We start from the raw sequence: 21,501 nt of genomic DNA on the forward strand, positions 1-21,501 counted from the left end.
ACGGTGAGTCATTGCCTTTGTATATGTTTCAAAGTCTGATTCCATACTGCAATTATGTCTGTCTCTCATGAATTCCCCGTAGGGTATAGCATTGATCTGGTGAGAGGGGGGGTGTGCACTAGTGTTCTGCTTGGGTTTTTAGATCGGGTGGAACCTGCTCTACAGAGCCCTTCTAACCCAAATGCAGAACGTTACCCCCTCCCTAGGGCCTTTTTACACCTAAATAACCACATATATGCGTACCACCTAAGGACAGGGAATTCCTATTATAATTATATATGGAGGCCTCACAGCCTCGCAATCTCAGACCCAAAATCTCCTACCCATTCGGCAGTGACACCCACAGTCTTGCGGCCCTTGTTAGACCCAGAACCTCCTACCCATTCGGCAGCGACACTCAAAGTCTCGCGGCCTTTGTTAGACCCAGAATCTCCTACCCATTCGGCAGCGACACTCAAAGTCTCGCGGCCTGTGTTAGACCCAGAACCTCCTACCCATTCGGCAGCGACACTCAAAGTCTCGCGGCCTGTGTTAGACCCAGAACCTCCTACCCATTCGGCAGCGACACTCAAAGTCTCGCGGCCTTTGTTAGACCCAGAACCTCCTACCCATTCGGCAGCGACACTCAAAGTCTCGCGGCCTTTGTTAGACCCAGAATCTCCTACCCATTCGGCAGCGACACTCAAAGTCTCGCGGCCTGTGTTAGACCCAGAACCTCCTACCCATTCGGCAGCGACACTCAAAGTCTCGCGGCCTGTGTTAGACCCAGAACCTCCTACCCATTCGGCAGCGACACTCAAAGTCTCGCGGCCTTTGTTAGACCCAGAACCTCCTACCCATTCGGCAGCGACACTCAAAGTCTCGCGGCCTTTGTTAGACCCAGAATCTCCTACCCATTCGGCAGCGACACTCAAAGTCTCGCGGCCTTTGTTAGACCCAGAATCTCCTACCCATTCGGCAGCGACACTCAAAGTCTCGCGGCCTTTGTTAGACCCAGAACCTCCTACCCATTCGGCAGCGACACTCAAAGTCTCGCGGCCGTTGTTAGACCCAGAATCTCCTACCCATTCGGCAGCCTTAGCACGAGCTTATCCTATTATAATTATAGTACACGACAGGGGAGTTAGGATTACCACATATCCGATCACACAAAGACCGCTAGTTGAGCACAACCTGTTCTCCGGTTTGAGGAGCTCCCTTCTCCCTTATTCAGTTACTACTTACCTGTCCAGGATTCACATCTGTTCAGATCAAGACAACCGACTAGAAGAATAGGCTATCCTCTCATACGAGAACACGCAGCACATGTTGGGGCATTATAATCGGGACCACTATTTATATATCAGATCACACAGAGACTGTTAGTTGAGCACAACCTGTTCTCTTAGTTCGAGGGGCTTGTTTTTCCCCTCATCCAGTTACCACTTATCTGACCAGGATTAACCTCTGTTCATCTCAAGGCAACTCTGACTAAAGAATAGACTGTCCTCCTATACAAAAGTACACAACACATGCTAACGTACAACAAGCTAAATACTTTATTTAAATGCCACATGCACATTCACAGAATACATTATATATATATATAGACAACCTACAAGGAAAGTGAAAGGTTAAGTTGTATACTCTAATAGTAATAGACAACCTGCAAGGAAAGTGAAAGGTTAAGTTGTATACTCTAATAGTAAAGGGTTAACATCACCTGGTGATATTTAGTCGGTACTCAAAGGTCATCTAGGTTCCCTTTCCGTCTGCGCCTTGGCTTCGCCTGGAAGTCACACCTCTGCAGTCACAGATTTACTCCCTTCTCTGTTTCCCCCGAGTCACTGGAACCTCCTCCTCATCAGTTAATCCCTTCTCTTTAGATTCAGGTTCATCATCTGTCTTCCCTGGAATAAGTAGTAGCTTTACTGCTAACGGCCAGATGCCGCCTACGGTCTAGAAGCAAGTGCCAGTCTCTGCCTCAGACTTTCACTAATATAGATGTGCATTCTCTCATGGAAATTTCCAGCTCGAAACCTGCCGCCCACCAAATTCCTGTACCTCCCCGTGCCAAGGACACGTTCCCAGCCGGCCGGCCTGTTGTAGTGTCTTCAGCATGAAGGAGAATACAATCCTTCGATAAGGGCCGGCCTGAACCGGTTCTCTTCCAAGCGAATAACACCTTCTAACTAAAACACTGCCTATGACCTAGAAACTTCCCAAGCTGCTAGAGCAGGAGGAAAGATGGAGTCTCTCCCATTTAAGGCCTACCAGGCCTGAATGCAGCACAGCTCCATTAGATACCCTTACTACAGAACATATTACCCCTAATGCTAACAAATCTATCCCCTAGGATATGTATGCAAACCCTGATCTATGGGGAAGAACACAGGGTCATGTTGAAGTGCCTAATAAATAGGCTCTATACACTACTCTAACCCTTAGACTTGAATGGAAAGAGACTGAAGTCACATGGACTGCCCTGCAACACCGGAAGGCCGGGAAAATCGAGCAGTACATTCCACCCTTGACTTCAGTCTATTATACATTCAATAAACATGCTTTCCCGTTTAAGGCCTACCAGGCCTGAATTCAAGGAGCACGGGATTGTGTCACAAATGTCTAATAGCTAGGCCCTATTCACTACTCCAGTCCTTAGACTTGGATGGAAAGAGACTGAAGTCATATGGATTGCCCTGCAACACCGGAAGGCCGGGAAAATCGAGCAGTACATTCCACCCTTGACTTCAGTCTATTATAAAAAAAAAACGAACTGATCTATGTCTAGTACCAAGTGTGCAGAATTGAAGCATTGAAGGAATACACGTGAATAAAGCAACAGATAGAAATCAAAATGCCGATAATAATCAGAATACCTAACAATCGTGTCCATGTTTAAGCAAAAGATAATCAATGGCTGCTCTATTTTGCAAAATGGCTCTACGTTCACCCTGGGCGTCTAATAGTAAGTCGGATAAGACTGTAGAAGTATGATTAATAGATTTGACCATCCAGCAGGCCATTTTCTAAATAGATTTGGCATTATAGACTGCCAAAGCAGAAACACCAATAATTCTCATCCACACAACTTTACACCCACAGAGAAATTTGAAGCAAGGTAGAGTCAAAAGGCAGAATCACATTAGACCACGTCAAAGCCAATAGGTCGAAATCATAATTCACCTAACCTAAATAACATTATACGCTAAATCCCTCAGTATACATCATTGAGCACATGTGTGCACCACCACCCACAAGACTGCACCTCAACATACCATACCTTCTATTCTTGGAAAGACTATTTCACTAAAAGGCAGAACACACTTAGGTCAGTACAGAATGGTGGTGGTTGAGGGTCACCATAGAGTGTCAGACCACAAGAGGCTGATTCACTACTTTGCACCCCATGACCCTTGATCATCACCATTCGCATATGTCAAAAACAAAATCTAGCAAATAGCAACTGTATTACATAAGTGAAAAGCAAAATGATCATGAAAGTACTGCATATCGCAGTTGAAAGCAACTAAATTAAAAGTCACAACTACTAAAAAGCACATGTCGAAACAGCAACTCATATTGTGAAGCTGCTACACAAAAATACATAGCTCAAAACAAAGCATGACTTGAAAAGCAGCAAAAAACTCATCAAAGGTATGTGATAATCACTGTAGAGCAAATAAAGTTCGCATTCTCCAAACACATGTAGTAGCCACAACTACAGGAGCAGCTAGAAATAGCTCATAGACATCCGGATACATGTGGAATGGATACAGAAAATAAATCAAGCAAGCTGTTGAACGCACCTAATGCTTCTAATGATTAAAGTGGAGACTCCACTGTCAAACTCAGATATAGTAGCAATAGCCACAAGTTATCACCGTTCACTAACTCAAAAAAAGTATCTACTCAGAGTGCTGCAGAGCGTCTCTATTCATGTCCATCCCTAAAAAAAAAAACAGTCCTGCAGCATGAAAAAACACACCGCCTTCATGCAAACAACGTTGGCCGCACGTGAAGGAAAAAGTTCCATACTTCGACGATCCCATGTCGCTTGGAAAGAAGCAGGCCATCATGCTCTCCGGTACACATCAGCAGCTGTATCTTCTTGATAAGGGAGGACCCCATGCAGTCTGGATAGCCACCGGCATCAGCCGCCACCGTCTCGTATTACTCCAGGCTTGGGGGGGGGGAGGGAAGGGAAGGGGGGAGGGGAGGGGAGAGGGAGGGCCCCACTCACACGGGAGAAGGGAGTCCCACTCACACGCGGAGAACTGGGCGAATCTGGAAAAGAAACAAGAATCACTTTTCTTGCAAAGAACATTTTCAAAAGTACAATATTTTAATTTCTGTCTATATAGGTCTCCTCCAGCTCTGGGGAATCGGGTAATAATACCACTAACACTTTAGCCTCTAAAGTCTTGATAAAATCCCTCTGTTTCAATACACAGCAAGAAGGGCTGGGGCAGTCTCCTTCTCAGACTTCTCTCACTGCACCCCTCACAGGTTCAGCCCCCCTTCTCAAATCTCCGCGGACTCTAAATGGCCTCTTGCCAAAGATAACAAGCAGGGACTACTCCGCCTTCAAGGTTGGAGAGAACTGCACGCCTGCCAACTCACTTGGACTGTCTGCGACTCTGCTCATGGGGGGGGGGGGGCCTGCGCCAGTGCAAGCCTCCCAGACAGTTATGCCCAGGAAGCTGTCTCTACCCACGGAGAAGAGGAGCTGAGATGAGATGACCCCTCCCGTAGGAATTCCTTCCCGTCTTCACAGAGAGCCTGAGCTTTGTCCAGCGTTGCTGGACGACCTCAATGCAAGCCTCCCAAACAGCAATCTGAAAGACGCTGTCAAATGACCCACTGCCAGAACAGCTATTTTACAGGTCTGAGAGGAAAAATAGCTGTAACTCCTGCTTACCTCAAACAAGACTGCACATGTCTTAAACTGAAAATGCTCTCCCATAGGTAAATCACATAGCCTCTAACCCAGCTTTGTTCAGTATTTGTTGGGGCGCAAAAGCACAATATGTGCCCAGCATCTGAAATAAAAGGGACCTATTAATTCCCTGCACTTTCCTGTGACTAAAAAGGGCACATTGCTCTAGAAGCACCTTAGGAAATAAATGTACATGTTAATGAAGAGACCACATATCAGACTTATTGTACAAAATCAGCTGTGCACATCGAAAATCACATTGTTGCAATCATCTTTTAAAGCAAAATATATCATACAGAGTCAAGTGTAATTTATGTCCGCAACCGGTGATCGAGAAGCTTACAACATGAGTCTGTTTACTTTTATGCACATTCCATGCAGGCTGAGAAAGCTCCCTAGAGGAATTAATTAAAACCGCCTGCGTAGCTCATAGCCTGCCAGCATTCTTTGTTACACTAATCAAACCTGAATCATTCTGGCATGGAAAAGTGAACAACTTCACAGCCTGGTACACGTTTAATTTTGACGTCAAAGATATATTAGCAAACTGGGCATCAACCAGCTCTGTGTTCAACTTACTACGTTCTCATTGCAAATGCCCACATGTGTAATGCATGGTAACCAACACATGAAAATAACACCGCTGTCTCTCTCCAAGATGCCATCAATCACCTGCTGAATAACACCCTGCCTTGCAACTACGGAGACTGGAATTTCAAGGGAGTTCCACGTTTCAGAGCCACGATGTGAGATCTTACATGCACTTTACAACTGAAAACAATAGATATGCATTCCCTAACTAATACTTGAAAGGGATCCAGCCCTCTCTGCCTCACGTAGCAAGCTATTTACAAGCACCCTTCAGAAGACACGCTGAAATATACACATACCAATTCTAAAGCAGCACAATGAGCTCACTGCACGAGCCAGCACATCATACCGTCTGCCCCCATTCAAATAAATCAAGTGATGTTCAAAAGTCTGTCTCCAATTACTCAGCCCACTCCCGGGCTAGGGCTTCACAAGGCATTGTATCCCAGCCGGGAATATCAATGGGCAACTTAAAAGCATATGTACAATGTTAAGAACAGATTGCAAAAAAGAGAGAGAAGAAGAGAAAGAAAAGAAAGAAGAAGAAAGGCTAGACACAGCAGTATATCACAAAGAACATACAAACAAAGTCACGCACACACTAGAAGCAAACACGGGACCACACAACGCACACAGAATACGTAAACTGTTCACAACGCCAAATGTTCTGCTTGGGTTTTTAGATCGGGTGGAACCTGCTCTACAGAGCCCTTCTAACCCAAATGCAGAACGTTACCCCCTCCCTAGGGCCTTTTTACACCTAAATAACCACATATATGCGTACCACCTAAGGACAGGGAATTCCTATTATAATTATATATGGAGGCCTCACAGCCTCGCAATCTCAGACCCAAAATCTCCTACCCATTCGGCAGTGACACCCACAGTCTCGCGGCCCTTGTTAGACCCAGAACCTCCTACCCATTCGGCAGCGACACTCAAAGTCTCGCGGCCTTTGTTAGACCCAGAATCTCCTACCCATTCGGCAGCGACACTCAAAGTCTCGCGGCCTGTGTTAGACCCAGAACCTCCTACCCATTCGGCAGCGACACTCAAAGTCTCGCGGCCTGTGTTAGACCCAGAACCTCCTACCCATTCGGCAGCGACACTCAAAGTCTCGCGGCCTTTGTTAGACCCAGAACCTCCTACCCATTCGGCAGCGACACTCAAAGTCTCGCGGCCTTTGTTAGACCCAGAATCTCCTACCCATTCGGCAGCGACACTCAAAGTCTCGCGGCCTGTGTTAGACCCAGAACCTCCTACCCATTCGGCAGCGACACTCAAAGTCTCGCGGCCTGTGTTAGACCCAGAACCTCCTACCCATTCGGCAGCGACACTCAAAGTCTCGCGGCCTTTGTTAGACCCAGAACCTCCTACCCATTCGGCAGCGACACTCAAAGTCTCGCGGCCTTTGTTAGACCCAGAATCTCCTACCCATTCGGCAGCGACACTCAAAGTCTCGCGGCCTTTGTTAGACCCAGAATCTCCTACCCATTCGGCAGCGACACTCAAAGTCTCGCGGCCTTTGTTAGACCCAGAACCTCCTACCCATTCGGCAGCGACACTCAAAGTCTCGCGGCCGTTGTTAGACCCAGAATCTCCTACCCATTCGGCAGCCTTAGCACGAGCTTATCCTATTATAATTATAGTACACGACAGGGGAGTTAGGATTACCACATATCCGATCACACAAAGACCGCTAGTTGAGCACAACCTGTTCTCCGGTTTGAGGAGCTCCCTTCTCCCTTATTCAGTTACTACTTACCTGTCCAGGATTCACATCTGTTCAGATCAAGACAACCGACTAGAAGAATAGGCTATCCTCTCATACGAGAACACGCAGCACATGTTGGGGCATTATAATCGGGACCACTATTTATATATCAGATCACACAGAGACTGTTAGTTGAGCACAACCTGTTCTCTTAGTTCGAGGGGCTTGTTTTTCCCCTCATCCAGTTACCACTTATCTGACCAGGATTAACCTCTGTTCATCTCAAGGCAACTCTGACTAAAGAATAGACTGTCCTCCTATACAAAAGTACACAACACATGCTAACGTACAACAAGCTAAATACTTTATTTAAATGCCACATGCACATTCACAGAATACATTATATATATATATAGACAACCTACAAGGAAAGTGAAAGGTTAAGTTGTATACTCTAATAGTAATAGACAACCTGCAAGGAAAGTGAAAGGTTAAGTTGTATACTCTAATAGTAAAGGGTTAACATCACCTGGTGATATTTAGTCGGTACTCAAAGGTCATCTAGGTTCCCTTTCCGTCTGCGCCTTGGCTTCGCCTGGAAGTCACACCTCTGCAGTCACAGATTTACTCCCTTCTCTGTTTCCCCCGAGTCACTGGAACCTCCTCCTCATCAGTTAATCCCTTCTCTTTAGATTCAGGTTCATCATCTGTCTTCCCTGGAATAAGTAGTAGCTTTACTGCTAACGGCCAGATGCCGCCTACGGTCTAGAAGCAAGTGCCAGTCTCTGCCTCAGACTTTCACTAATATAGATGTGCATTCTCTCATGGAAATTTCCAGCTCGAAACCTGCCGCCCACCAAATTCCTGTACCTCCCCGTGCCAAGGACACGTTCCCAGCCGGCCGGCCTGTTGTAGTGTCTTCAGCATGAAGGAGAATACAATCCTTCGATAAGGGCCGGCCTGAACCGGTTCTCTTCCAAGCGAATAACACCTTCTAACTAAAACACTGCCTATGACCTAGAAACTTCCCAAGCTGCTAGAGCAGGAGGAAAGATGGAGTCTCTCCCATTTAAGGCCTACCAGGCCTGAATGCAGCACAGCTCCATTAGATACCCTTACTACAGAACATATTACCCCTAATGCTAACAAATCTATCCCCTAGGATATGTATGCAAACCCTGATCTATGGGGAAGAACACAGGGTCATGTTGAAGTGCCTAATAAATAGGCTCTATACACTACTCTAACCCTTAGACTTGAATGGAAAGAGACTGAAGTCACATGGACTGCCCTGCAACACCGGAAGGCCGGGAAAATCGAGCAGTACAACTAGACACATGCAGAATTGCGTTGCAAGCTGTACTTTTACGGTATAGTCTGCTATGTATCTGGCTACCCATCACATATAGTTCTGTGTCAAGAAATGTTATTTTTTCTTTGCTGTGTTCATATGTGAATTTGATGTTCCAATTGTTACTATTGAGGTGATCTATGAACTCAACTAATTTGTCAAAATCCCCTGTCCAAATCATCAGACAGTCATCAATGTATCTGCCCCAAAATAGGATGGAGTCTGACCAGGTAGCACCCGCTGGGCCCCAGATCCACTTCTCCTCGAGCCAACCCATAAAAAGATTGGCATACGAGGGTGAAAATCTGGAGCCCATGGCTACTCCCTGTGTTTGGCGGTACCATTTGTCTTTGAATAAGAAGACATTGTTGTCTAAAATCAGTTCTATCATCGTGATCAGCATTTCTGTGTGTTCCCACGTACTAGCTGACCTTGTACTTAAGATCTTCCTAATGACCTGAAGTCCACATTCTCTCTGGATACTCGTACAGAGTGCGGTAACATCGAGAATTGCTAGTGTCATATCGTTATCTCATGTTATGTCGGCTAGGAGCCCCAAAATGTGTTTGGTGTCTCGTATGATCGACGGTAGATTATTAACCATCGGTTTAAGGAAAATATCAACATACTCAGATATTCTCTTGGTAGGGCCCTCAATCCCTGAAATTATGGGTCTCCCTGGTGGAAAAGGTAAATTTTTATGTATTTTAGGGAGCGTGTAAATACATGGGTATCTAGGCTTGTTGACTAGTAGATAAGTGTATTCATCTTGATCTAAGATGCCCATCCCATGCCACTGTTTTAAATGGCGGTTTATGTGGTCCGTCAGTTTCCAAATCTGATTCGTGATTAGGGGTTCATAGCAGTCAAAATCTCCTAGTTGGGAAAGAATCTGATTATCATAATCTATACTGGACATGATGACAATATTACCCCCCTTGTCCGCCTCCTTGATGATAATACTGTCGTCTTTCCTAATCCCACGCAGTCCTTGTCTTTCTCCACGTGTCAGGTTGTCATTCAGTATGTAGGGTGGGTGTTTTTTGCAGTCAGATCTGTCCAAATCATTTAGTACAAGTCTATGGAAAATATCAATGTTTTTTTTTTTTTTTGGAAAAGATTTTATTGTGCATAAAAGGGTTACAAACACGGGCCTACAACCACCAGGGCCGGCCGCTAGTAGTCAAAGTGTTCCAGCATATCAGAAAACAATGGCTAGCCCACAGGGGCTCCGCACTATCACAGTAAATCAGACTGCACATAAAGGAAATCAGAATACACACTTTTAGTTTAAATAACAACAAAAAAGGAAAAATACAAAAATACAACAAACAAGGCGAAACGACTTATGAAGGGCGGCGAACACCAGCCGGGGGAGTCAACACCCAACCACCCGAGGGCGGTCAATAAAAGAAGACCTGAGAGGGAGGGGGGGGCCACGGGAGAACCAAATCTGTACTCCGAAGTACGAGATGCACAAGGAACCCTCAAGGATCAGGGGGACGAGGCAACCCCGGACGTATCTACCAAAGGGGGAGCACAGATAGACCCACGATACGCGTTCCACTGCCCCCAAATTTTACCCCAAGCCCCCGGTTTACCACGGGCCACATACACCGTTTTCTCCCTGAACATGCACCAGTCCATGTTTTCCTTCCAGACGGACACGGTGGGAGGCCTCTGGGAACCCCAAAGCTGCGCAATATCTCTCTTTGCAATCGTGTTCCCCAAGGCCGCCCACCGAGCCTGAGCCGCATTGCAGTCATTGGGCTCCCATACATTCAGCACACAACGACGCACCTCCGGCAGCAGAGCGACCCCGGTGACTCGTCCCATAATATCATGCACCCGGCGCCAGTATTCCGCCACCTCGCGGCATTCCCATAGGATATGGAGAAAAGTAGCACTGAGCCCGCAGCCACGCTTACAGAGTCCGTCGTCTGAAAACCCCATCGAAACCAGGCGGGGGCCCGTCACATATACACGATGGAGAATCTTAAGCTGGACCAGGCAGAGACGGGCCGGGATGGCCACCTCCTTAGGGGATGACAGTGCAGTCTGCCAGTCCTCATCGTCCAGCTCCACCCCATCTCCCGTCCATGCCTCCCGAAGACGCACCAAGAGGTCAGCCCGATTATTTATCAGTTTTTTGTAAATCAGGGAAATAGTACTGTCGGGGACGTGACCGTCGAGTATGCGGTCCTCGAGAGGCGAAGAAGAAGGGACCGTGGTCCCCTCCCCAAAGACCGAAAGCAGGGCGTGCCGAACCTGTGCATAACGGAAGAACTCTCTGTCACTAAGCTCATACTCGCGCTGAAGCGCCGCGAAGGATTTAACCGCACCTTTAACCCACAGGTCCCCCACTCTGCTGATGCCGATTGTATCCCAGCGCTCGAAGCCCTTCGTTGTCCAGAGGTTCCCCAAGTGGTCTGAGTCGAATAGGGGGGTGGCGCACGTTAGACGCTCACCCCAGCCCATCGCAACGTTAGCCGCCTTCCATACCCGGACCGCAATCCTGGTAGGGCCCGTAAGGGCCCTACCAGCAGACCGCGAGTAAAGCGCTCTGTTATAGTTACCGCCGGGGAGCAGGAATTTATCCATCTCATATGCCGGGTTCGAACCAGGAGCGTACGTAGCATGGTTAATGGCAGACAGCTGGGAGGCCCAATAGTACCGTCTAATATCAGGAAGCGCGATGCCCCCGTCATACCAGGAAAGAGTCAGCTTGGCCAACGCGATACGCGATCGCCCGTCCCAAACCAGTCTCCTCTGTAAACTCTCCACCTCCCTAAAGTAGGCCGCAGGAATGACATCGAAGAAGTTCTGGAGTGCATAAAGGAATCTGGGAAGGGACATCATTTTAAACAGCGCCGCACGACCAAGCGGAGACAAGGGCAGCTTACACCACCGAGCCGTATCTGCCCTCAAACGCCGGAGTGGAGACAGGAGATTCTGCTCATAGCGGACCGCCGGATCCAACGAAACGTACACCCCCAGGTATTTAAAGCCGGACTGAGATATTTGGAGCGGAAGCCCCGGCGGCAAGAGAGGAGAACCACCAGAGATAGGATACACACAAGATTTGGACCAGTTGATTATCAGACCCGAGTTTTTCCCGAAGGAAGTAAGGACATCAAAGAGAACATTGAGCGACTTCCGCGGTGAGGTGAGATACAAGAGAATATCATCCGCGTACAATGAAACCCGATCCTCGAAGCCCGGGGCCCACCGGAGCCCTCTAAGCGAGGGCTCCCAACGGAGCCAGGCAGCGAGCGGCTCCAAGGCGAGAGCGAAGAGCAGCGGGGACAACGGGCACCCCTGCCTAGTTCCCCTCCCGAGAGCGAAAGGCCGAGAAACCCGCCCATTGACAACCACCTGAGCCATTGGTCCAGCATAAAGGAGCTTCACCCAGCCAAGGAACCCCTCCCCAAACCCAAACTTCGCCAAGACGGCCCAAAGAAATGGCCATTCAATAGTATCAAAGGCCATCGTGGCGTCTAGGGAAACCAATATGGCCGGTTCAGCCAAGTACTCAGCCCTAGCAAGGACGCCGTGCAGACGCCGTAAGTTAAGAGCGGTATTACGATGTGGGATGAAGCCACATTGATCCGGATGTATCAGGTCAGATATAACGCTCAGCAAGCGATTAGCGAGGACCTTAGCAAGGATTTTGGGTTCGGCATTCAGCAGGGAAATAGGCCTATAGGAGGCACATCGGTCACGTGGCTTACCCTCCTTGGGAATCACCACTATAGTAGCCAGACGCTGGTCGTCAGGAAGGGAACCCCTCTCGAGCGATTCCTGAAACATATGACGGAGGAAAGGCGCGATTTTATCCGGGCGCAATTTATATAGTTCAATCGGCAGGCCGTTGGGGCCCATAGCCTTGCCCGAGCGGAGGGAGCGAATCGCGGTAGCAATCTCTTCGACAGACAAAGGGGCATCCATCAGCTCGCGGTCATCGACGGATAAGCCGGGCAGGGCAATATCCCGAAGCAGAAGACGAGAGTCGTCCTCATCTCTATCGGACACCGGGGAGTACACTGCACGGAGGTGGTCAGCAAAACACTCAACAATCTCACCAGGCTCAGTCACACACACTCCATCCGACATCCGAAGCTCCGGGACCACACGATTCACTCTCTCCTTCTTATCCAACCAGGCAATCAGCTTACCCGCCTTGTCTCCGGCGTCATACAACCTGCCCTGCTGTTCCCTATATATAGTCTTGGCAGCATCAGTGACGAGCGACTTATATTCAATCTGCTTCAGGCTGAGGGCATGCAGCCCATCCGGGGTGACACCCGCCTCCAAGGCTGCCTCCAGCCCCGATATTTCAGTCTCCAGGGTCACAACCGCCTCTCTCTTGACCCTCTTGGCCTCCACTATCTGGGACAGGGCATGCCCGCGGAGCACTGCTTTGAAAGCTTCCCACAGGGACACCGAGGACAATACCGACCCCTCATTCTCAGAAAAATATTGATCAATCGACTTAATCAGGCTATCACGGATCTTGGGGTCTCGCAGGTACCAAGGGTTAATAGGAGCGATCCGCCCAGCGGACCGCGACCCGGTGTCAAAAAGCAACCACAGTGGGGAATGATCAGAAATACCCCTGGCCAGGTGCTTGACCTCCTGAATCCGAGTAGCCTGTGCCGCGGGCTTAAGGAAATAATCCAGTCTGGAGAGACTCCCATGGGCCCCAGAGTGAAAAGTATACTGACACTGTGCCGGATGCATTAACCTCCAACAGTCCACCAGACCGAAGGTCTCCAGGAGCCCGCCCAGCCACGCCTGGGCAGCAGGGAGGGCCCTGGGCGGATGACGGTCCAGGTCACCCGAGACAACCGAATTAAAGTCCCCACCCATAAGCAAAAGACTGTCAGGAAGCCCAAGCAACATACGACCCAAATCTGAGAAGGTGGAGTTCTGGAGGCCCGGGGGAACGTAGACTGAGATCAAGGAAAGGGACTGCCCCTCCCAGTCAGAGCCACATAGCGCCCTCTATCGTCTGGGACCACCCTGGTGATCTCCAACGGAAGTGAAGCTCGCAAGAGAATGCCCACCCCTCTCGAGCCAGTGGTGAAACCAGAGTGGGCCACAAGTCGATATCCCCCCCTGTTCATAGCCCGACAAACGTTGCCAACCAGATGCGTCTCCTGTAAGAACACCACATCAGGAGTCAAACGACGCAGATATTGCAGCACAACACCCCGTTTGATACTGTCCCCCAATCCATTGACGTTCCAAGACATCAATCTCAACCCGTCCCCCCCCATCCCATCCAGTAGAGCAAGGGCCCCCTAGCAAAGAGCTCAACACCCAAGGATGAACCATAGCCAATACTTCGCCTTGAAAACAAAAAACACAAATACAAACAACCCCACCCACCCACCAACCCCCCCCCCAACTCCAACACCCCCCACCCTGCACCCCTGCGGTTCAAAAAACCCCCCCAACTTGCAGTGTGCCTGTCGCCCTACAAACCCCATTCTACGAAAAGACCCCGGAGGACGAAGGGGACCCGTCCCCGCCCGCTCCCCACACACAACATAGTGAAACAAAATGCACAAAAGAAGTAGAACCCAGCTGAACAGTACAACCTGGCAGAGTCCGGGAACATAAGTCACTCCAAAGGAGACCCACCACCCTCGGCACCGGCAGAGGGCCCAGTCCGGTCACCCCGGTCTGGCAGCGAATCCAGCCAGTCACTCACAGTCACAGGAGAGTCAAAAAAGGTAGTCCGATCTTCATGTTCCACTCGGAGCCTTGCAGGATAAAGCATGGCGTACTTGAGACCGAGGTCCCGGAGACGCCGCTTCACCCCCTGGAAGCCCATCCGCTGTTTCTGGACAAGTTGGGTGAAGTCCGGGAAAAAGTTAATGGACGAGTTCTCATGTCGGACCGGGCCATGAACCCGTGAGGCCTGCAGAATCGCGTCTCGGTCTCTGTAGTGGAAAAGTCTCGCAACGATAGGCCTCGGGGGGGCACCCGGTCGCGGCCGGCCACCTGGGACTCGATGGGCCCGCTCCACAGCAAAAAACTTACTCAGGCCAGCGGGAGCAAGATGTTCGAGGATGAGCTCCTCGACCAGAAGATCAACCGGGCGGTTATCGGAGGTCTCCGGAACGCCTATGACGCGGATGTTATTGCGGCGGGCCCGTCCCTCGAAGTCTTCCAGCCGCCGGGCCATCAGATCATTGGCCGACTTGAGATCGCCGAGAGCGGCCTTCAGGTCCGACACGTCCGTCCCAAGGGAGGACGTCTGCACATCCAGCGATTGAACCCTCTCATTAGTCTTAGAGAGATCCGCCCGGATTAGGGTAATGTCAATGGCCACCGTGTCGATTTTACGGGCCAAGGCCTCGTACTGTGTAGCGATGGTCTCTCTGATGCCCGTAATGGCGCCCATGATGTCCTGCAGGGACAGATCCGGAGAAACGGACGGGCCACCACTGGTGTCATCCGGGGGGACATTGGCTGTCCCGGGGGATCCTTTACCCTGAGTGTAGCGGTCCATGTTGTTCGACTGGACCGGTCCCCCACGTAGGGATGTCTTGGTCTTACGCCTCTCGGGGTCTCCCCTGCCTCCCATGAGAACCTCGATCACCGAAGGGGACCACCGAGGAAGCGTCGAGGTGGCACAGACCAGGCAGACGTGTGTCGCACCACAGGCCGCAATATGGCGGAGCGAAGGGACCACCGTCAATGAGCACACTGGCAGCAGACGAAGCCACCGGCATCAAGCGAAGGCAAAATGGAAGCCCAGTCGCACCAGGCAAGTCCACAGTCCAGCCCCTCAAAGACCAAAAGTGAAACCGAAAGTGATGTGACGGCCACTGGCACCGCTCCGCTGCCGTTGTTGTTCAACTACGCCCCGGCTCCACAGATCACCCTCGCGTCGGGCACTGCCGTAGGGTGGGCCTCAAAAGTTCAAACCACCATAACTCCGGATTGCCAGGTCCGATTTGATTTCCGAAAGGAGTTTAGTGTTCAGCCAGCATTCGTCTCCCAGATTCCATCAACCGGGTCAGGATAGATTCAGGATAAATTCCGAGGAGCAGCGAGGGTCCGGGGAGCCCTGTGCTCACGCGACCATCTTGGATGCGCGCTAGGCTCCTCCCCGAAAATATCAATGTTATTGCCTGAATGAAGTGTAGGTGTCCATTTAGATTTGTCTTTCAAACCACTTTCAATCCGAGCATCACTTATTACATTCAGGTCTCTCATAATAATATCAGCAGAAGTTATTTCATCCTCACAGTCAGTGAGCGACAACAGAAGTCTGGTGTCTAGTATTTCCTGAATAGTGATATCACTCAAAGGATACATTTGCTGTTCAACATCCAAACCTTTATTCATCTAATTGCACATCATGAAATGCTTCCTAATTTTCATTTTTCTTATAAACTTGTACAGATCAATTTTTAGATCAACCACATTACCAGCGCTTTTTTGACAGAAACTCAAACCTTTCTTAGGAGAGACGTGTCATCATTTGTGAGGGTTTTATTGGAGAAGTTAACAATACTGATCTCATCTATTTCTTCCTGTTCCAAGACCTCGTTCTCATGCCTTGTTTCTCCTCTCTTTCTGCCCCCTCGTTTACCCCTCCTTGTTTTGGGCTTGTTATAGGGCGTTTGTTTTGCTCCCTGTTGCCTCTCTTGATTCTTAAAACCTCTTTTAAAAAACGGTTTTGATTGCCAGTTGTATCATCTGAGGCATCCCCCTGTTCTGAGCCACTAGTGGCCGGTGTGTTGAGCGATGTATTACTCAAGCTCATTGATGATGATGCTTTTGGTGCTGTAACATCATCTTTAGTCATAAGGTAATCATATCTTTTAGCGAAGGTAAAGATTCTGCCATTGAGGTAGTCTATTTAATCTCTTATGAGTTTTTTGGTCTTCCGTGTTTTGATCTCAGAAATGTGGTGTTTTAAAACATCATTCAAGATTTTATAGTTCTTTTCGGTCGCTTCCTGGAGATTGAGTGATTTGATTTCGGTTTCTAGGGTCTCTATCTCTGCCTGTAGTTTTGCTGTCTTTCTATCACAATTTTCTATCAGATGTCAACGTGAATTTCTTGCATATCTGACGGGATGTAACGTATACAAATAATAGCAACATATTATAACATCGTGATTTTAGATTAATATTTGGTATGAGGGAATTGAGTCACAAATTTTGATGTCACTTATACACAATAGTCACAATCTATTAACTCAAATCATTGCACAAATTCAGATACCAGCTAAATACAGTCCAGGCATGTGGGCAATCTTTTGTATTAGATAAGTGTATGCGGTTGACGATCAGTGTAATACAAAATAATCAACTTATATAGAATCGTGGGATAACACAGATTAAACATCTACAGATTTTCCTAGTTACAATATTCTACATTTATTACGTCGTCTTGGGCTACGTTACAAAATTTATGTGTGTAGTCCCGGTTAATAGCGATTGAAGAGGCCCCCTTTTTTCATGGAATAAATACTTTAAAAAACGCTTTTTACAACACTTCATACAGTTTTAATATATTCCTCTAATGGAGGGATTTACTTTCCCAATATGGCCTCTGACATCGCAAGGACCACTCTTTACAGGGTGCTAGCGTTATAGCTACAGATTTAATCACTAAGGGTGTTACTGTCCACTCCTTTTTTCATAGACACAGACTACGAGCCATCTGCCATTACAGACTAACGATCGCCGCATTATTAATAGCTCTATGGCAATATGTTAGTTGAATTATTTACGGTGGTTAGTTTCCACTCACAATTTATGACTTTTATTTCTGTGACATTTACATTATGGCCGTTATGTCTTAATTTTTACAATTCACCACAATCAGGTTTTTTATTTGGCTTATCACTCACAACACTTATAAATATCATTACATTTTCCACCTTCCAAGATGGGGGCCGCCTTATACTCAGACACACGTGACCACGCACAGTCACGGGCTCTCGTTTTTTCAAAGTGATTTAGCAGGAGGCTCCTCTGCTCGCCGGCACTCGCATTTGGAGTCCAGCGTGAGGAGGTCATGCAAGCGGATCGGCGGCTTAGTTCCTTTCGAATACAGGTATTCACAATCTCGATTCTTCCTGGTTTATGTCAAGCGGTATTGCCTGGCATTCCAGGGTTTCTTTTGATAACCCCCATCTTTTAAGACACTTATTTTGGCTTTTTCTAATTAACCAAGCCAGTGTTAATACTAAAAGGAGGTTTCTTCTTCGTTTTTTGTCTTTTCTGTTCTTCTATTAGATTGAAACTCTTCCCGTGAATTAAATTAAAAGTAACGAAATTCGGACATACATCCAATACGGAATCTTCTCCTCACGCCACAGAATTAGTGTGGCTTGGAATTATCGCCCCACTACAAGTAGGTTTTAGTTTGCATATCATTGGGAATTGATCATTATTTTACGCACTAACCTGATATAGAGGTTTTGCTTGTTGACTTATATACTTTTTTATATATAGGTATTTCTAATGTCTAATATATACCCGTTTGGTCTTTGTGTTTTTTTTCACTTTATAGATCTACATACACCGATGCTTTTCAGGTCAGTGAGATAAAGAAAATAGGTGGCTATTTGAACCTTTAAATAACTATGAGACCTGTTGTTTAGACCATAGGTGATTTTTTTCGGTTGTTGTCACTGGGTGACACCCTAGTGGCTTGAATTTAGTGTAGTAGTACAGTGACCCTTTAGTATTTAAAATGCATCATGGAATTACACACCATCACGTGCACTTTTCACTTCACAAATACCTTTTTAAATTGTGTTAACCTGAGAAATGTTTTTTTCATTTTTTTATTGAAACTCGATTGTGATGTCACAAATGGCACTTTGTGCACGTTTGAACACTGGATTACGAGGTGCTCATATGTGATTAGCACCACACCACTTGAATTTCCCTGGTAGCGCTTTGTGTTGTGTGGCTTTTATAATAGTAATGAATAATTGCGATTAAAGAATCATGCAACTAAATGTAGTGTATATTATTCTCTACCTAGCCGTGATCAAGTCGCATGTATTACCTACAGAGGCGACGAAACACGTGTTGGCTTGGGAACTGCATTTTGACTGAAAACATGAAGATCCATTAAATTATGGAAAGAAAGAAACAGAAAGAAATCGATTGTTTATTTCTTTGTACCTTTTATGTTACTTCCTATGAAAATTGACAGTGATGATCTATGTGTGCTTGGGTTTCCAATGAACCTAATACACACAATTCTAGTACACTCAATACCACATATTTACTATCCATATATTTCCAATGCGCACAATGCCACATAATTCCGCTACACAAATCCACTCCACACAACTCCACTCCACACAATTCTACAACTAATAATTCCAATTCAACCCACATGCTTGCACTACACACCACATACATACACATCGTAACACATAGGTAAAAGACATTGGTATTTACAACGCCAATATCTCTATCTCAAACAAATACGAGACCTATTGCATTTCCAATGCTTGTTTTTATACTGCATTTGTTAATCAAGTATGGAGCATATTTACATGAAAATGGCGCAGCACGGTGCTGCAAGCAGTTTTTCTGAGCCGAGCTGCGTCATTTTCAAAACGCAGGGATGCTTCTTATTAACAAGAATACAGCGCATCCCTGTGCTCACCCCAGCACTAAAAAAGCTGCCTAGCGCCAAAGCCGGCATCCTTGCACCATGGTGCAAGGGCGCTTGTGTTGCAGGGATGATTGTGTTTGTGCAGGAAGGGTCACCTTCCTGCACAAAAACAATCATTAATGGCATTTTGCTCCTTCTATGTGTGCTGCAGAACTCCACATCAACCTCGACTCACAAATATGTAGTCAAGCAGACCCTGAGACCTGGCCCCAGGATTAATGTAGGTTGCTGCCTTTGGAGTCATACATTAATTGTCTAAATGTTTACCATTGGTGGGTCTCTACCTCGCATGGACACAATGTGGCCAGTAGTTAACATGTCCAGCTGTCCGGCATGAGGAGATTGTTGTCACTGCGCTTGCTAGATCCTTATTGGATATCTGTTTCTAACTCATGTGGCATCTGACTCTTTATGTTGTTTCAGGAGCACGCATACCCCCTTTGGCCATGTGTGCTTTATTGGGGCAATCTCCCTTGACCATTGTAGTGTTGCTGTGTCTATCCCTGGGATTGATCAAGAGTTTTCTGCCCAAGTGTTTGCCTGCCAGCTACGTACCCTCCCACCTGTGACCTATCAACCAGCAATCCTGAGCCCAGGTCTCAGGGCCTGCTTGACTACATATTTGTGAGTCGAGGTTGCTGTGGAGCTCACAGTGGGCGATTCTGTTAATAACGCAGAGATTTCATTTTTATCAATCAATGCATTGATTTCCATATTAACATTACCTCCTCTAGTTGATTTTTCAACTACGCTATCTAACTCATGAATTTTGATGATTACTTTATTTGGGGCCTGTTATTCCTTATGCTTGCTTTTGACAACAACTACCTTCCTAATTACCTGCATTCTTCCCAGTATGACGACTACGTTTTTACAGCAGGTGATCCCCAATTGTATAACCCCACATACTAATAGCAACATAGTGATAACAGACAACAGTGATTTATATAAACCGGATATCCATCGTGAGAGCCAGGCGAACCAATTCAAAAAACACTCTTGCACAGGGGTACCTTCCTCTTCACACACGTTTCTTTGTAGATTGTGCAGTGCGTGAATGGCAAGTGTTCTTGTTCCATTGTCCATGTGCTTCCTTGGGATGAACGTGCAGCAAGCCACTCCAATCTTGGTACAGACCCCTACCTCCATTGCGGTCATTAAGTCCTGTACATATTGGTGCTGCATTACCATGAGGCGGATTGCTCACGTTTCTTCTTTGATAGAATTGAGGCCCAGCTCACTGCTGTTCTTCATTTTGAGCATTTCCTACTGGGTTATAAGTAACCAGCGGGCATTAACTTTTGTTTGCAGGGTGAAGAATGGTATCGACCCCCCATACCTCCAGCTGTGCTTCTGTGAACAGTCTACATTCTTCTGGAAAGTCTTTGAATTGTGCCCATCCGAAATAGTCCGCAGCTCCCCTTTCACAAGCTTGGTGCAGCAAGGTTGTCTTTTTCCTTAATGGAACACAGACCCCTCTACCCGGGAACAAGCTAAGTGTAGGCATGCTCTCCGCATTGCCAGTAGTAATACATCAGCATGGAGGTGCCCCATTGCATATCCGAAATATATAATATCACTCCACAGTTAGCATTCGCGCCCATCAGAAGCGTTCCGTTTCCTCTGAAACATAAGTAATGCAGTGTGACTTTCCGTACAATCAGGGGTTGTCCTTTCCCTTGTAACCAAGTATATCCACCCACCTCGCTGTCCCATTTTTCTTGACATGTTTTAGTCATACTTTCATTCAACCCTCCCTCATGTAACCCATTCCTCCTTTTATCACTGAGTTAGATGGCCCTACACAGGGATTCCATATCGGGAGACCATTTGCTGTTTAAGAAGACCACCCTGGTTACTCTAAGAGCCACTTTCGGTCCATAGATGGACGCTAAAGCAGACATTTTTGTGCACTAAGTTGGGGGTTTTGCTACCTCCAAAAATCTTTTCTCCTGTAAAGCTCAGGGCCATGTGATATCTTCCCCTATTTGGCCCTTCCTATGCATCCTGTCCAGCTCGGTTTGCATATCAGTGGGTTCAGTTAGGATGTATAGTGCTGTTGGGTTGGTGTCGTATTGGGTTATGTTTACAACTGCACTGTGTGGTTTTACCTTATTGGGTTGGATCTTGACCTTTATTCTACATAGGTACAGGTGTATAAGACATTTTGCTCTCTCGGGGGCTTCTTCTTGGGACAAGTAAAGACTGTCTGCGCCTACACATGTGGGATTAATGAACAGACATACAATGACCTGGATG

At 47.3% G+C, this 21,501-nt stretch overlaps 1 long non-coding RNA gene across 1 annotated transcript; it reads right to left on the minus strand.

Moving 5' to 3' along the window:
* Nucleotides 1-1,604: 1,604 nt before the first annotated feature.
* LOC146862408 (uncharacterized) lies at nt 1,605-8,543 on the minus strand. Its single transcript, XR_014978124.1, has 3 exons — nt 7,753-8,543; nt 4,901-5,021; nt 1,605-4,266 (listed from the first exon to the last, which is right to left on the minus strand). It is a non-coding gene; the product is annotated as an uncharacterized LOC146862408 (long non-coding RNA).
* Nucleotides 8,544-21,501: the final 12,958 nt, after the last annotated feature.

The sequence above is a fragment of the Triturus cristatus genome, chromosome 2_2, assembly GCF_964204655.1.
Source record: "Triturus cristatus chromosome 2_2, aTriCri1.1, whole genome shotgun sequence".
Classification (NCBI taxonomy): Eukaryota; Metazoa; Chordata; class Amphibia; order Caudata; family Salamandridae; genus Triturus; species Triturus cristatus.